This window comes from Sapajus apella, unplaced genomic scaffold, assembly GCF_009761245.1.
Source record: "Sapajus apella isolate SASKATOON/1434 unplaced genomic scaffold, GSC_monkey_1.0 scaffold24, whole genome shotgun sequence".
NCBI lineage: Eukaryota > Metazoa > Chordata > Mammalia > Primates > Cebidae > Sapajus > Sapajus apella.
In genome coordinates this window covers 14,202,338-14,214,666 of record NW_022436964.1, presented here as the reverse complement: position 1 = coordinate 14,214,666, position 12,329 = coordinate 14,202,338, and the positions used below count along the sequence as shown (strand labels likewise).

The 12,329-nt window shown below is 42.7% G+C and overlaps 1 protein-coding gene and 1 pseudogene across 20 annotated transcripts in view; one reads left to right on the top strand and one right to left on the bottom strand.

Moving 5' to 3' along the window:
• TRPM3 (transient receptor potential cation channel subfamily M member 3) overlaps positions 1 to 12,329 on the bottom strand; it is a 921,715-nt gene that overhangs the window by 140,348 nt on the left and 769,038 nt on the right. The gene's annotated exons all lie outside the window — the stretch shown is intronic.
• LOC116559695 overlaps positions 11,067 to 12,329 on the top strand; it is a 5,781-nt pseudogene continuing 4,518 nt past the window's right edge.

Here is a 12,329-nt window from a genome sequence, read left to right as displayed (position 1 = left end):
GTAAAATAGCATACACATAAAACAATCACACTTAGAGAAATCAAGGACACACTTAGAGAAACACAAAATGCACTGGAAATTCTCAGCAATAGAACTGAACAAGCAGAAGGAAAAACTTCACAGCTCAAAGTGAAGGTTTTCAAATTAAACACAGTAAATTTAAGAAAATCAAAACTATATCAAATATTTTCTGAGAGCCCAGTGGAATAAAATCAGAAATCAACTCTGAAAAGAACCCTCAAAACCATGCAAATACATGAAAATTATAGAAACCTACTCCTGAATGATTATTGGGTCAAGAATAAAATCAAGATGGAAATTGAAAAATTCTTTGGACTGAACAGTAATAGTGACACAACCTATCAAAACCTTGAGGGGAAGGTTCATAGCATAAAATACCTACATCAAAAAGTCTGAATGAGCACAAATAGACAATCTAACGTCATAACTCAAAGAACTGGAGAAACAAGAACACTCTAAACCCAAACCCAGCAGAAGAAAAGAAGTAACAAAGATCAGAGCAGAGCTAAATGAAATTAAGACAACAAAACAATACAAAAGGCAAATAAAACAAAAAGCTGGTTCTTTGAAAAGATCAATAAAATCGATAAACCACTAGCAAGATTAACCAAAAAATGAAGAGAGAAGATCCAAATAAGCTCAATTAGAAATGAAATGGGAGATAGTAAAATCAATACCAGAGAAATGCAAAAGATCATTCATGGTTAATATGAGCTCTTTTCTGCATATAAACCAGAAAAGCTAGAGGAGATGGAGAAATTCCTGGAAACATATAACCCTCCTAGATTAAACCAGGAAGATACAGAATCTCTGAACAGACCAACAACAAGTTGTGAGATTGAAATGATAATTACAAAACTGCCAACATAAAGTCCAGGACCAGATGTTCACAGATGAATTCTATCAGACATTCAGAGAAGAACTGGTACCAATCCTATCAACACTATTCCAAAAGATAGTGAAAGAGGGAATCCTCTGTAAATCATTCTATAAAGCCAGTATCACGCTAATAACAAAATGAGGGAAAGACATAACAAAAAAAGAAGACTACAGGCCAATATCTCTGATGAACATATATGCAAAAATCCTCAAGAAAATACTAGAGAATTGAATCCAACAGCATATCAAAATGATAATCCACTATGATCAGTAGGTTTCATATCAGGGATGCAAGGATAGTTTAACATAGGTAACCTGAAAAATGTTTTACACCACATAAACAGAATTAAAAACAAAAACCACATAATCATCTCAACAGACACAGAAAAAACATTTGACAAAATCCAGCATCCATTTATGATTTAAGCCTTCAGCAAAATTGTCATAGAAGGAACATACCTTAAGATAATGAAAGCCATGTATGACAATTCCAGAGCCAACATTATACTGAACAAGAAAAAATTGAAAGCATTCCCCGGAGAACTGGAATAAGACAAGGATGCCCACTGTCACCACTTCTATTTACACAGTACTAGAAGTCATAGAGCAATCAGACAAGAGAAAGAAGGAAAAGGAATCCAAATTGGAAAAGAGAATGTCAAACTGTCACTGTTCACAGATGATATGATTGTATACCTAGAAAACCTTAGAGACCGATCCAAGCTTTTAGAACTGGTAAATGAATTTAACAAAGTTTCAGGATACAAATTAATGTACATAAACACCATCAGTGACCAAGCTGAGAATCGGATTAAGAATTCAATTGCTTTCACAATAGCTAGAAATATATCTATCTGCCTGTCTGTATATTACCAATATGGTTTGGCTGTGTCCTCACCCAAATCTTATCTTGAATTGTAGCTCCCATACTTTCCACATATTGTGGGAGGAACCCAGTGGGAGATAACTGAATCATGGAGGAGGTTTCTCCCATACTGTTTTCATGGTAGTAAATAAGTCTCACAAGATCTGTTTTCTAACGGAAACCCCTTTAGCTTGGCTATCTTTCTCTGTTGCCTGCCACCACGTAAGAACTCCTTTTGCCCTTCCTTGTCTTCCATCATGATTGTGAGGCCTCCCTAGCCATGTAAAACTGTGAGCCAATTAAACTTCTTTTTCTTAATAAATTACCCAATCTCAGATTTGTCTTTAGCAGCAGCCTGAAAACAGACTAATACAAATACTTAGGAATATACTGAACCAAGGACATGAAAGACCTCTACAAGGAAAACTACAAAACACTGCTGAAAGAAATCATAGATGACATAAACAAATGGAAACACATCTCACACTTATGAATAAAAATTAATATTATGAAAATGATCATACTGTCAGAAGCAATCTACAAATTCAATGCAATTGCCATCAAAATACCACCATAATTCCTCACAGAACTAGAAAACACAATCTTAAAATTCATATGGAACCAAAAAAGAAACCTCATAGCCACAGCAAGACTAAGGAAAAAGAAAAAAATCTGGAAATATCACATTACCCAACTTCAAACTCTAAGGCCATAGTCACCAAAACAGCATGATAGTAGTATAAAAATAGGGAAGTTGATCAGTGGAATAGAATAGAGGACCCAGAAATAAAGCCAAATACTTACAGCTAACTAATCTTTGACAAAACAAAAACATGAAATGGGGAAAGGACACCCTATTCAACAAATAGTGCTGGGATAATTGGCAAGCTATATGTAGAAGAATGAAACTGTATCCTCATCTCTCACCTTATACAAAAATCAACTCAAGATGGCTCAAAGACTTAAATCTAAGACCCCAAACCATAAAGATTCTAGAGGATAACACTGGAAAAACCCTTCTAGACATTGGCTTAGGCAAAGACTTCATGACCAAGAATCCAAAAGCAACAAAAACAAAACAAATGGATGGGACTTAATTAAACTAGAAAGCTTCTGTACAGCAAAAGAAATAATCAGCAGAGTTAACAGACAACCCACAGTGTCAGAGAAAATTTTCACTATCTATACATCCAACAAAGGACAAGTATCCAGAATCTACAAAGAACTCAAGCCAATCATCAAGAAAAAACAAACAATCCCACCGAAAAGTGGGTTAAGGACATGAATAGGTAATTCTCAAAAGAAGATATACAAATGGCCAAAAGGCATATGGAAAAATGTTCAACATCACTAAATTATCAGGGAAATGCAAATCAAAATCACAACGTGATACTACCTCATTCCTGCAAGAATGGCCATAAGCAAAAAATTAAAAAAAAATAGATGTTGGCATGGATGCAGTGAAAATGGAACACTGTTACACTCTTGGTGGGACTGTAAGCTAGTACAAGCACTATGGAAAACACTATGGAGATCAGATTCCTTAAAGAACTAAAAGTAGATCTACCATTTGACCCAATAATCTCACTAGTAGGTATCTGCAGAGAGGAGAAGTCATTATACAAAAAAGATACTCTGACACACATGCTTATAGCAACACAATTTGCAATTGCCAAAATAGGGAATCAGACCAAAGTCCCATCAATCAATGGCTAAAGAAAATGTGATATATACACACACACACACACACACACACGCACGTATCTTTTTATGGCTGGGATACTACACAGCCATAAAAAGAAACTAAATAATGTCATTTACAGCAACATGGATGGAATTGGAGACTCCTGTTCTAGTAACTCAGGAATGAAAAACCAATCATATGTTCTCACTCATATGTAGAAGCTAAGCTATTTGGGGACTCTGGGGAAATGGCAGGATGGTGGTCAGGTGATGGGTGTACCAAAATTTCAGAAATCACACTAAAGAAATTACTCATGTAACCAAATACCACTAGTTCCACAAACACCTACTGAAATAAATTAAATTTTTTAAAAAAAGTGTTAGGGACAAGCTGCCTCAGAAATCTCCCTCCGTACAAGCTGACCTTCCCCTGCCCCCACTCCGATTGCTCTGCAGCTGCATTTCTGAACTTCTGTCTAGGCACCACATCGAGGCTGCCAGACATGCTACAATTAAGCAAAGCCTGATTAAAGCCATCTGGGTAGCTTGGGGGAGGACAGGAAAAACAAATATTTGTTACCCATACTTGTAAATTCCTGTTTTACACAAACCTGTAAAATCCTGTTTTTTTAAAACTGCCACCACAAAAGTCACAAGATGCTGTTATAAATCTGTCACAAGTTGACAAACTATCTCTGTGCCTGTTATAAGCTGATAGATTATCTCAGTCCTAAAACTTCCTTATGCCCTTCCTAACCCATATAAACCCCTCATTTTGTAAGCTCAGGGCTGCCCCCTCTGATTGTTATGGGGCAGCCCAGCAGGTTATAAAACTTGCTTGCCTGACTTTGGGTCTACTTTCCTTTCTATCGGCTAACCTTACATTTTGGTGCTGAAACCTGGGAAGGGGTAGGCTGTGGCTGGGCATCCTTAAGGGTCTGTCTGTCTCTGTCTGTCTTTCTGTCTGTCTGTCTCTCTCTCTCTCTCTCCCTCCCCCCCTTCCCCCCTTCTCTCTCTCTCCTCTCTCTCTTTCTCTTTCCTCTCTTTCTCTTCCTCTCTCTCTCTTTCCTATCACATCTTTCCGGGTCAACCCTTCCCTTCCTGAACCTGCTGAAGATCTGGAGGATGTCCCAGACTCTCCTATTGCTGGCAACTTCACGCACCATTAGAGCCTCAGCTGGGTGAGTAAGAGAGACTCTTGCTGTCTACTTGGAACTGTTGACTGTCTTTGCCTTCTCCAAACACCCAGAACCAGGCCTCCGGTTCCTCCATTTCATGGATATCTGACTCGGTGGTTACCTCCACTATTCCGGAAAAGGCCTGTGGGACAGGGGATGCCCTCTCCTGCCATTCTTGTCAATTGGCAGTCTCTTCTTCCTCTAACTCCCTCCCCCATTCACTATAGGAGCCTGTCAGTCTACCCCTTCCAAAATTATACTCTTGGGTATCTCCTGCATAATCTCAATACTCTCCGCCTCCATTCAGAAGTCCGTCTTAACAGATTATCTTTTACTGTAATACTGCTTGGCCTCAATACAAATTAGACAATGATTTCCAATGGCTGGAAAATGGCACTTTTGATTTCAGTATACTTACAGACTTAGACAACTTTTGCCACTGCAATGGGAAATGGTCTGAGATTCCTTATGTTGAGGCTTTCTTCATTCTTTGTAGCCATCCTTCCCTCTGCCATTACTATTCTACTTTCCAAATCCTCCTCGCTTGCTCCAAACCTGACTCTCCCTATCACTCTCCCCATGGCCCCGACCAATGACTCACCTCCTGCCACACTCCCCAAAGCCCCAGCCGACAACTCCTTTTCCTTTGACCCCGTCAATTTTCCTCCTCCTTGACCACATCATAAGCCCGCACGAGAGCATCATGATCCTCCATCGCACGCCCCTGCTCTGGCCCTACCCCTTTCCTCCCTCTCTCCAAATACCCTGCTTCTGACTCTAAGTCCTCCCCATCTCCACCCCTTACCTGTTCTTGAGCCCAGCATGCCCAGAAACCAGCTCCTTTGCTTCCCCTTCAGGAGGCAGCAGGAGCTAAAGGAGTCGTCCGTGTCCATGTCCCCTTTTTCCTCTCCAATCTTTCTCAAATTGAAAAACATCTCAGGTCCTTCTCCTTTGATCCTGATACTTACATCAAAGAATTTAAATATCTCACCCAGTCTTATAAACTCACTTGGCATGATCTATTATCCTCTCTTCTATCCTCCCTCTGGAAGAGAAGGAAAGAATGTGGCTCACAGCCCAGGCACATGTGGATGATCTTCAACGGTAAAATCCTACTAGGCCCCCAGGAGCCACTGCCATCCCCCAGGAAGAGCCTTCCTGGGAGTACCAACCCACAGAAGCCACTAGCAGGCTTCTTCAGAATACGGATTCCCAATTTTTCCCTCCTAGTCCGCCCCCTCTATGAAGCAGCTAATGGCCCTCTCAATGGGCCCCTAAATCCTTCACATAACATAATCCCGAGCTTCCACAAACTTAAAGCCACCCTCGTAACTGCTCTTGCTCTATCCTTGCCTGATATCTCTCAGCCCTTCATTCTCTATACCAGTCAAAGGCCATGGAACAGCCCTTGGTGTCCTTGGTCAACAAAAGGAAGTCCTCCTTCCTTCACTCCCATAACTTACCTATGTAAACAACTATACCACACTTTCTGAGGGTGGCCGATCTGCTTCAGAGCCCTAGCAGCAGCCACCACCCTAGCCTTAGAAAGCAAGAAACTAACATTTAGTCAAGACACTGCAGTCCACAGCCCACATAATCTACAAGATCTCCTCTCCTCCTGAGCACTGAGCACGCTCTCTTTCTCATATCCAACTACTCCATGCCTTCTTTCTTGAAACTCCTGAGTTCTGCCTCTCCAAAAGTGTTCCCCTCAATCCTGCATCTTCCTTCTCTCCCACCCACTCCTGTACTGAAATCCTTGATCACCTACAGCCTCATTTCCCTAATATCTCCCCTGAAACTCTCCCCTATCCTGATGACCAGTTATTTATAGACGGCTCCTCTTCCAAGTCAGTTGACTCCCATAAAATCGCTGGGTATGCAGTCTTCTCCTTTGACTGAATAATTGAAGCTAAACCCCTACTCCCAGGGACCTCCTCAAAAAGACAGAACTTATAGGTCTCACCAGGGCACTAACCTTCTCCAAAGGCAAACAAGTCAACATTTTTACTGACTTCAAATATGCCCATCACATTCTCCATTCTCATGCCACCATCTGGCAATAGAGAGGATTTTTTTTAATTGCATTTTAGGTTTTGGGGTACATGTGAAGAACATGCAAGATTGTTGCATAGGTACATATATGGCAGTGTGATTTGCTGCCTTCCTCCCCATCACCTATATCTGGCATTTCTCCCCATGCTATCTCTCCCCACCTTCCCACCCTCCACTGTCCCTCCCCTATTTCCCCCTGACAGACCCCAGTGTGTGATGCTCCCCTCCCTGTGTCCATGTGTTCTCATTGTTCAGCACCCACCTATGAGTGAGAACATGCGGTGTTTGATTTTCTGTTCTTGGGTCAGTTTGCTGAGAATGATGGTTTCCAGGTTCATCCACATCCCTACAAAGGACACGAACTCATCGTTTTTTATGGCTGCATAATATTCCATGGTGTATATGTGCCACATTTTCCCTGTCCAGTCTATCATCGATGGGCATTTGGGTTGGTTCCAGGTCTTTGCTATTGTAAGCAGTGCTGCAATGAATATTCATGTGCATGTGTCCTTATAGTAGAACAACTTATAATCCTTTGGATATATACTCAGTAATGGGATTGCTGGGTCAAATGGAATTTCTATTTCTAGGTCCTTGAGAAATTGCCACACTGTCTTCCACAATGGTTGAACTAACTTACACTCCCACCAACAGTGCAAAAGCGTTCCTATTTCTCCACATCCTCTCCAGCATCTGTTGTCTGCAGATTTTTTAATGATCGCCGTTCTAACTGGCGTGAGACTGTATCTCAATGTAGTTTTGATTTGCATTTCTCTAATGACCAGTGATGATGAGAATTTTTTCATATGTTTGTTGGCCTCATGTATGTCTTCTTTTGTAAAGTGTGTGTTCATATCCTTTGCCGACTTTTGAATGGGCTTGTTTGTTTTTTTCTTGTAAATCTGTTTTAGTTCTTTGTAGAATAGAGAGGATTTCTTACTGCCAAAGGAACCCCCATCAATAACAGCCCCCTTATTTCCCAACTCCTCTAAGCTGCACACCTTCTGGCTAAAGCAGGAGTTATACCCTGTCAAGGACACCAAACACGGTCAGATGAAATCTCAAGAGGAAACAGAAAGGCGGATGAGGCAGCAAAAGGCTTTCTTCTGCCCCTACTCCTCTCCTCCTCATTACCCCCACTATCCAACCCCAATATTGCCCCACTGAAAAAGCTTCACTGCTACAACAAGGGGCCTCTTTCCAAGGAAACTGGATAATCAAAGATCAAAAACTCATCCTCCCCTGAGAACAAACCAAAGAAATTCTAACGTCTTTCACCAGTCCTTCCATATTGGTGCATGCTCCCTATACCTTCTCCTTCACCTTTCTCTTCCCCCAACCTATTTACCTCACTGAAAGACATAACCTCAAACTGTCATATATGTTCTGTCACTTCCTCCCAAGCGGCCCTCTGCTCTCCTCCTATCCCTACACATCAGCTAAGAGAAACAATTTCAGGGGAAGACTGGCAAATAGGGTTTACTCACATGCCTCCTCTTAAGAAAGCTAAGTTTCTTCTTACTCTTATAGACACCTTTTCTAGGTGGGTGAAAGCATTTCCCACCTCCTCAGCTGCAGTAGTCTCCCAAAGTCTTTTAACAGAAATCAGCCCTAGATTTGGTCTCCCCCACTCCATACAATCAGACAATGGCCCTAGCCTCATCTCCCAAATCACCCAACAAGTCTCTCAGTCCCTCAGCGTCCAGTGGCGCCTCCATACCCCATACTGACCCCAGCCGTCAGGAAAAGCTGAAAGGGCAAATGGGATCATTAAAACGCAGTTAACCAAACTCACTATTGAAGTCCAGAAACCCTGGATCTCCCTTCTGCCCATAGCCCTAGCTTGCATCAGATCCAGCCCAAAAGCACCCTCCTTCCTCAGCCCATTTGAGTTAATGTATGGACTCCCTTTCCTCTTACAAAACAGGCCCCCTTCTAACTCTCAGCTAAGAGGATATCTCCCAACACTTTCCCTCATCCACCATCTCCTCCGTGAACAAGCAGACCAGGCCCTCCCAAAGCCCTATGAAGGCCCCACCAACTGGACCATCCTAACAGGAGAGCATGTCTTCCTAAAAACTCTTAACCCAGCAAGCCTTAAACCAAAGTGGGAAGATCCCTTTCAAATTATTCTAATAACCCCCACTGAAGACAAACTCTCAGGACATATCTCTTGGTACCATCTTTCCAGATTAAAAACAGCCCCACTGACCCACCAACTGCCCTCCTCTGCTGATTCTCCAGCACCCTCCTTAGTCCAACCAAACTCCGCCCTACACCCTTCTTTGAGGAAAATCCATGAGCGGTAACTCCTTCATATATCACCTCTGCTTCTTCTCCAGGTGCCAAGGTCCTTGTGATGAGGAACAGCCTCCCTTCCCCCCATAGCATACCAAATATTAGAAGTCCTCTCCTATTTCTCTGGTCCCACATGTAGAAAGGTCTTAATTCACCTATTCATTGCTCATTTGCAAGGAGATTTTGACTAGCCATGGGATGCTATCAGCCACCTCATAGACCCTCTAGAAGAGGCCACCTCCCCATACAGCCTCTACCAACTCCTCCCCGCCAGATACAGATTCTGATTCTTCCGAAAGTTCCTAACTCTTTTAATAGTAAGCCCCACTGCCTCTGCTCCATTAGAGTCCCTTCATACTTCTACAAGGCTTAAAGGATCTCTCAAGTCTCACTCAGTCCTTGTGTTTGCACTCTAACTCTACACTTGCTTCCCATTGCTGTACCTGTTTTTCCCTTTCCTCTACTGCCTACTCAGCCACCCTAATTTCTCAGCCTTGGCACCATATTCCCATTCGCTTTTCATATACTGTCCAAAATGGCTCTGCCTTTGCAGACAGAGCCCTCACCCTCACTGGGAACTATCCCACTGCTCTCACTAACAGAGCTACCAAACTTCTTTCCACATGTGCTGACAATTACAACCATGCAAAACTCCCTCACCCTGCCATCTAAGGTCCCACAACCCACCACACCTCAAAACTTGGCCAAGCCCCCTTAGGTGTAACCTCTTCCAATGGACACATACACGTAGGCACCATCCCTCCCTCTGTCTGTGGCTCAATTCAAACCATCTCTCATCCCTCTTCCCATACTTCACTCCAAGTAGATTATTCCATTTACCCTGAAGCTAATGGCCTCTTTACCCAGCCCCTCCTGCCTCTCACACATGGAAACCCCTTCTCCAGACAGTTCTCAAAGGGGTCTCTCTCTCCTCCTCACTCTGGGTTGCTAAAGCTGAAACAAGTCCCTCCAAATGAGGGACCTACATACTCCAACACCTATTCCCAATCCACTTGCATTAGCACCACAGGCATCTTCTTCCTCTGCAGATTCACAACCTACTTCTGCCTCCCTACCAACTGGACAGGTACTTGCACCCTAGTCTACCTTACCCCCAACATTAACTTTGTCTCTCCTAACCAAGAACTCCCTGTCCCTGCTATTCAAAAAGAGCAATACAGGTCATTTCCTTACTAGTAGCCCTTGAAGTCACAACTAGTATCGAGTTAGGAGCAGAAAGCCTAGGAACGTCATTATCATATTTCCAGTCACTCTCCCGAGACTTCCAATCATCACTAGAAGAAGTAGTAGACTCTATCACACAATTCCAAAACCAATTAAACTCTTTAGCAGCAGTCACCCTACAAAACCTCAGAGGTCTATACCTCCTCACTGCTGAGAAAGGAGATCTGTGCCTCCTTTTAGATGAACAATGCTGTTTCTACCTCAATGAATCTGGGTTAGTATGAGATGCCACCAAAAAGCTCAAAGACCAAGTACAAAAACTTAAAGACAGTTCACCTGGATCCACAACTCCTGGGCGCCCTGACTATTGCCCCTCCTAGGTACTGCTATAATCCCTTTCCTCCTCCTAGCATTTGGCTCCTGCCTTTTATGATTCCTCACCCAGTTTTTACAAAACTGTTTTAAAACTTTCACCCATGGAACAATATAAGATATGATGCTGCTTCAAGAATACCGACTGCTCCAGGAACAACAATCCCTATGATCTAGTTCCCCGCCCCCCAAAAAAAACTTCTTGCCCTTATCCAGCAAGAAGCAGCCAGATGACCACGGCGCCTCTCTTCTATTACCCTATTAAAAGGCTGGAACGTTAGGGACAAGCTGCCTCAGAAAGCCCCCTCCGTGCAGGCTGACCACCCCTCCCCCGACTCTGATTGCTCTGCAGCGGCATTCCTGAACTCCTATCTAGCTGCTACAATTAAGCAAAGCCTGATTACAGCCATTTGGGCAGCTTGGGAGAGGACAGGAAAAACCAATGTTTGTTATCCATACTTGTAAATTCCTGTTTTACATATACCTGTAAAATCTTGTTTTTTAAAAACTGCCACCACCAAAGTCACAGGATGACGTATTGTAAGTCTGTCACAAGTTTACAAACTATCTCTGTGCCTGTTACAGGCTGATAGATTATCGCAGTCCTAAAACTGCCTTATGATCCTCTCACCCCATATAAATTCCTCGTTTTGTAAGCTCTGGACCGCCCCCACTGATTGTTACAGGGCAGCCTGCCTGGCAGGTTAATAAAACTTGCTTGCCTGACTTTGAGTCTACTCTCCTTTCTCTTGGCTAACCTTACAAAAAGGAAAAAGAGAAAAAATGAAACCCATCCAACCTTTCATTGAAAGAAATCAGATTCTCTACATATATGAAGATCAAAGATCGCTAAGGTGGAAGGAAACTAGCAAAGGTCCCATATCATGTGACCTGGGTTGCTAGGCTACACCTTCACTTGTCTCCCAGAGTGTAGTCACTGCCTACAGCGGTGGGCCTCTCTTAGAAAGAGGCAGAGAAACCAAATTAAAGCCTTGGAACATACACATAAAAAAGAAGATGAGGTCTGTGTATAATTTATTCTTTGCTCTAGTTTCTTGCCCTGAATGATAACTATCTCCTCTTGATAGAAATAACATTTTTTTGAATCCCAGAAGAAAGTTTTAAGAAATCAGGAAAAATTGAATTAACTTCAGCTGAAGAAATTCTTATTTGGCTTGTAAGAGACAAAACAGGCATCTGAGTAAAAGGAAGCTCTTTGAGGGAAGATGGAGTTTTCTTTGTTGGCTTATCTTTAGTAAAGGAGAAAGACAATGATAAGTAGCATTTGTTTCATGCTTAGCTTGTGCCAGGCACTGGTTTTATGTGTTAATAAACTGAATTCTCAAAACAACCTGGAATATACCATTATCCTCATTTTACAGATGAGAAACCTGAGGCACAGAAACCTGACCAGGTTCAAGTAGCTAGGAAGAGCCAGAGAGGAGAGTTAGACACAGGCAGCCTAATTTCAGAGCTACTGTTCTTGATGTCTTCATTTTATTGCCTCTGGGGTTAAGAAAGCGTAATAGTGACAGCCTTTAAGGAAAAGAGCTTGATTCCCAACTGGTTTCATTTACTCAACACGTTTCACTCACCTGCAATGATTTGACCAAAGTATTTACTGATGGGGACACACACACACACACGGGGGGCGGGGAGGAGGGGGGGAGAGAGACGGAGAGACGGGGAGAGACGGGGAGAGACAGGGAGAGACGGGGAGAGACGGGGAGAGACGGGGAGAGACGGGGAGAGACGGAGAGACGGAGAGACGGAGAGACGGAGAGACGGAGAGA